Source organism: Colobus angolensis, unplaced genomic scaffold, assembly GCF_000951035.1.
Source record: "Colobus angolensis palliatus isolate OR3802 unplaced genomic scaffold, Cang.pa_1.0 Scaffold200, whole genome shotgun sequence".
Taxonomy (NCBI): domain Eukaryota; kingdom Metazoa; phylum Chordata; class Mammalia; order Primates; family Cercopithecidae; genus Colobus; species Colobus angolensis.
Window position 1 is genome coordinate 4226493 of NW_012115156.1, and position 6093 is coordinate 4232585.

Consider the following 6093-nt stretch of genomic DNA (forward strand, 5'->3'; position numbering starts at 1 on the left):
TGAGGTTTCCTCCACTGGTTGCTAAGCATAGCGGAAAAGTCTAATATGACAGTCAGCAATAGTATCCTATGTCATGTTCATGCTGAGCAAAGCTCTTTGTGCTCTGTGGGAAGCCCCTGACCTTAAGAAAATTAAAATATAATGGAGCAGAGACTATATGCAAATAATTAAATATAGCTAATAGATTTTCTACATGTCAAAATTAGCCAGTTTGAAAACATTATGGAGAACAAATTCCATTAACAAGAACAGCCAAAATATCCCAGAATAAATGTAACAAAAATTTGTCAAGCCTTTATGAAAAAGCTCATAGGAAGTCAGTAGAATAAATAGAAAGACAACTCATGTTTCTAGATGGGAAGACTCAATGACTGAATATTGTAAATATATTAATTCTCTCCAAATTGTTAAATGTAAAGTCATTTAAGCTACAATCACTGAGTCATTGTGATATTAGCACAGAAATCAGCATAGAAATCAACCCTAAAGTCCAATGAACAATATATATATATTGAACAATACACAAAATATATAAAGTCCCATATGTGTATATATATATGGGACTTTAACCTATAGTAAAAGTGGCATTTCAAATTACTGTGGAAGCCAGGTGCAGTGGTTCATGCCTATAATTTCAGCTACTCGGGAGGCTAAGATGGAAGGATGGAGCCAGGAGTTTGAGGCTGCAGTGAGTGACAATAACCCCACTGCACTCCAGCCTGGGCAACAGAGTGAGATCCCATCCCTCAAAAAAAAAATGAATAGGGAAGGGATATTCTTGTGTTATAAAATAGTTGGCTGTAGGATTCTGTGGCAAGATGGCCAAATAGGAACAGCTCCGGTCTGCAGCTCCCAGCGAGATCGATACAGAAGGCGGGTGATTTCTGCATCTCCAACTGAGGTACCTGGTTCATCTCATTGGGACTGGTTGGACAGTGGGTGCAGCCCATGGAGGGCAAGCCGAAGCAGGGCGGGGCATCACTTCACCCAGGAAGTGCAAGGGATGAGGGAATTTTCTCCCCCACCTAAGGGAAGCCATGAGAGACTGAGCCTGAAGAACTCCGGCACAGATACTGTGCTTGTCCCACAGTTTTCACAACCCACAAACCAGGAGATTCCCTCCGGTGCCTACCCCACGAGGGCCCTGGGTTTCAAGCATAAAACTGGGTGGCCATTTGGGCAGACACCGAACTAGCTACAGGAATTCTTCTTTTCCATACCCCAGTGTCACCTGGAATGCCAGAGAGACAGAACCGTTCACTCCACTGGAAAGGGGAGCTGAAGCCAGGGAGCCAAGTGGTCTGGCTCGGCAGGCCCCACCTCCACGGAGCCCAGCAAACTAAGATCCACTGTCTTGAAATTCTCACTGCTAACACAGCAGCAGTCTGAGATCAACCTGGGATGCTCCAGTTTGGTGAGGGGAGGAGTGCCCGCCATGGCTGAGGCTTGAGTAGGCAGTTTTACACTCACAGTGTAAACAAAGCTGCTGGGAAGTTCAAACTGGGCAGAGCCCACAGCAGCTCAGCAAGGCTGCTGTGGCCAGACTGCCAGATTTCACTTCTCTGGGCAGGGCATCTCTGAAAAAAGGGCAGCAGCCCCAGTCAGGGACTTACAGATAAAACCCCTATCTCCCTGGGACAGAGCACCTGGGGAAAGGGGCAGCTGTGGGCAAAGCTTCAGCAGACTTAAACATCCCTGTCTTATGGCTCTGAAGAGAGCAGCGGACCTCCCAGTACAGCGTTCAAGCTCTGCTAAGGGTCAGACTGCCTCCTCAAGTGGGTCCCTGACCCCCGTGTATCCTGACTGGGAGACATCTCCCATTAGGGGCCAATAGACACCTCATACAGGAGAGCTCTGGCTGGCATCTGGCAGGTGCCCCTCTGGAACAAAGCTTCCAGAGGAAAGATCATGCAGCAATCTTTGCTGCTCTGCAGCCTTCGCTGTTGATACCCAGGCAAACAGGGTTGGGAGTGGACCTCCAGCAAACTCCAGCAGATGGGCAGCAGGGGGCGCTGTCAGAAGGAAAACTAACAAATAGAAAGAAATAGCAGGTCCACTCAAAGACCCCACCCAAAGGTCACCAACATCAAAGACCAAAGGTAGACAAATCCACAAAGATGGGGAGAACCCAGTGCAAAAAGGCTGAAAATTCCAAAACCCAGAATGCCTCTTCTCCTCCAAAGGATCACATCTCCTCGCCAGCAAGGGAACAAAACTGGACGGAGAATGAGTTTGACAGAAGTAGGCTTCAGAAGGTGGGTAATAACAAACTCCTCTGGGCTAAAGGAGCATGTTCTAACCCAATGCAAGGATGCTAAGAACCTTGAATAAAGGTTAGACGAATGGCTAACTAGAATAATCAGTGTAGAGAAGAACACAAATGACCTGAGGGAGCTAAAAAACACAACACAAGAACTTCATGAAGCATACACAAGTTTCAATAGCTGAATCAATCAAATGGAAGAAAGGATATCAGAGACTGAAGATCAACTTAATGAAATAAAGAGAGAAGACAAGATTAGAGAAAAAAGAATAAAAAGGAACGAACACAGCCTCCAAGAAATATGGGACTATGTGAAAAAGATCAAACCTACATTTGATTGGTGTACCTGAAAGTGACGAGGACAATGGAACCAAGCTGGAAAACACTCTTCAGGATATTATCCAGGAGAACTTCCCCAACCTAGCAAGACAGACCAACATTCAAATTCAGGAAATACAGAGACCACCACAAAGATACTCCACAAGAAGAGCAACCCCAAGACACATAATCATCAGATTCACCAAGGTTGAAATGAAGGAAAAAATGTTAAGGGCAGCCAGAGAGATAGGTAGAGTTATCCACACAGGGAAGCCCATCAGACTAACAGCAGATCTCTCTGGAGAAACACTACAAGCCAGAAGATAGTAAGGGCCAATATTCAACATTCTTAAAGAAAAGAATTTTCAACCCAGAATTTCATATTCAGCCAAACTAGGCTTCATAAGCGAAGTAGAAATAAAATCCTTTACAGACAAGCAAATGCTGAGAGATTTTGTCACCACCAGGCCTGCTTTACAAGAGCTCCTAAAGGAAGCACTAAACACGGAAAGGAACAACCGATACCAGCCACTGCAAAAACATATCAAATTGTAAAGAACATTGACAATGGGCAAAACAACCAGCTAGCATCATAATGACAGGATCAAATTCACACATAACAATATTAACCTTAAATGTAAACAGGCTAAATGCCCCAATTAAAAGACACAGACTGGCAAATTGGATAAACAGTCAAGACCCATCAGTGTGCTGTATTCAGGAGACCCAGCTCACATGCAAAGACACATATAGGCTCAAAATAAAGAGATGGAGGCACATTTACCAAGCAAATGGAAAGCAAAAAAAAAGCAGGAGTTGCAATCCTAATCTCTGATAAAACAGACTTTAAACCAACAAAGATCAAAAGAGACAAAGAAGGCCACTGCATAATGGTACAGGAATCAATGCAGCAAGAATAGCTAACTATCCTCAATATATATACACCCAATCCAGGAGCACGCAGATTCATAAAGCAAGTTCTTAGACACCTACAAAGAGACTTAGACACCTACACACAATAATAGTGGGAGACGTTAACATCCCACTGTCAATATCAGACAGATCAACGAGACAAAATTAACAAGGTTATTCAGGACTTGAACTCAGCTCTGGACCAAGTGGACTTAATAGACATCTACAGAACTCTCCACCCCAAATCAGCAGAATATGCACTACATCACACTTCTAAAGTTGACCACATAATTGGAAGCAAAAACACTCCTCAGAAAATGCAAAAGAACAGAAATCACAACAAACAGTCTCTCAGACCACAGTGCAATCAAACCAGAACTCAGAATTAAGAAATACTCAAAACCACACAACTACATGGAAACTGAACAATCTACTCCTGAATGACTACTGGGTAAAAAGAAATGAGGCAGAAATAAAGATGCTCTTCGAAACCAATGAGAATGAAGGCACAATGTACCAGAATCTCTGGGACACGTTTAAAGCAGTGTGTAGCGGGAGTATTTATAGCACTAAATACCCACAAGAGAAAGCAAGAAAGATCTAAAATTGACACTCTAACATCAAAATTAAAAGAACTAGGGAAGCGAGAAAACCACAGGGCATGGGGTAGGGTGGCGGCCCCGAGGGAGCCAGCAGGATGGCAGAGGGCAAGGCAGGCAGTGCAGCCGGCCGCTTCACCAAGCAGGTGCAGAAGAAGTTCAGCAGGGCCCAGGAGAAGGTGCTGCAGAAATTGGGGAAAACTGTAGAAACCAAAGATGAACAATTTGAACAAAGCGCTAACAACTTCTACCAACAACAGGCAGAAGGCCACAACTATACAAGGACCTGAAGAAAGTCCTTAGTGCAGTCAAAGTGATGCATGAAAGCTAAAAAAGAGTGTCAGAAACCCTGCAGGAGATCTACAGCAGCAAGTGGAATGGTCATGAGGAGCTGAAGGCCTTTGTAGAGAATAATGATCTCCTTTGGGAAGACTACAAGGAGAAACTTGCTGACCAGGCTGTGAGAACCACAGAAAACTACATCACCCAGTTCGGCAAAATTAAGGAAAGAATTGCCAAGCAGGTTTGGAAACTCGTGGACTATGACAGTGCCCGACATCATCTGGAGGCAGTGCAGAATGCCAAGAAGAAAGATGAGGCCAAGACTGCCAAGGCAGAGGAAGAGTTCCACAAAGCTCAGACTGTGTTTGAAGATCTGAACCAAGAACTACTAGAGGAGCTGCCTATTCTTTATAATAGCCGTATCGGCTGCTATGTGATCACCTTCCAAAACATTTCCAACTTGAGGGATGTCTTCTACAGGGAAATGAGCAAGCTGAACCACAATCTCTCCAAGGTGATGAGCAAACTGGAGAAGCAACATTCCAGTAAAGTCTTTGTAGCGAAAGGACTATCAAGCAGCAGCAGGGGCTCCTTAGTCATTTCTCCCCTAGTCTGAACATCTACAGTCTCCAGTCCTCTTATCTCACCTACTAGTCCCTCTACACTTTCCTCAAAGAGTGAGAGTGAATCTGTCTCAGCAACTGAAGATCTGGCACCTGATGCAGCCCAGGGGGAAGACAATTCTGAGATCAAGGAGCACTTAGAAGATGAGGAAATAGAGAAGGAATGATCTGAAGCAAGCTCCTCTGAGGAAGAAGAGCCTCCACCAGCCTGCAATGGCTCCGCCCACGCCCAGCCCTCTCCTATCATTGAGAGTGCCAAGTCCCAGGAGGAAGTTCTCCCCAGCTCCCCTGTTCCATCACCAGGTGGAGCCCTAAGCCCTTCAGGGCAGCCTTCATCATCTGCCGCAGAAGTAGTCCTCTGAACCCGCACCGCAGGTGAAGGATCTGAACAACCAAAGAAGACAGCCTCTCTCCAGAGGACCTCAGCACCCCCTAGTAGGCCTCCTCCACCCACAGCCACTGCAAGCCCTAGGCTCTCCTCAGGGAACATACCCTCTAGCCCTCCAGCCTCTGGAGGGGGTTCACCCACCAGCCCTAGGGCCTCCTTGGGAACTGGGACTCCAAGTCCTAGGACCTCCCTAGAGGTCTCTCCTAATCCAGAACCACCAGAGAAGCCAGTAAGAACTCTTGAGGCCAAAGAAAATGAAACATCCACAATCAGAACCTCGAAGAACTTTGTACTTGCCTCACCTTAATGACATCTCAGATTGCTTCACAGCCTGGACAGGCAAAGAAGATGGAAGACAAGGAAAAGGATAAAAAGTTTGTCTGACTCCTCGGAGGGCCAAGCTTAAAGTCTCCACAGTACCAGACAAGAGCAACCTCACAGCACCTGAACCTCAAGAAGAGGTATCTACAAGTGAAAATGCACAACTCTGAAGAGAAACTGCCAAGAGTCCCCAAGCCCTACACCTCCCCAGAGAAGCTCTTCAACCAGAGGGTATAGGTCAGAGGGATATAAGAGCCAGCATCCATCCCTGGGTTCTCAGTAAGAATGATGGTGCTGTCTAAAGACCTGGCATTAATGGAGTTAATGGAGGTGGAGGAGCAGCCTTATGGGAGGGATGGAGGGAGGCAGTCTAGGGAGAAGAGAACA

General features: G+C 45.7%; 1 pseudogene; it reads left to right on the plus strand.

Moving 5' to 3' along the window:
* The first annotated feature begins 4153 nt into the window (after positions 1 to 4153).
* LOC105511592 lies at positions 4154 to 5876 on the plus strand (annotated as a pseudogene).
* The last annotated feature ends 217 nt before the right edge of the window (positions 5877 to 6093 follow it).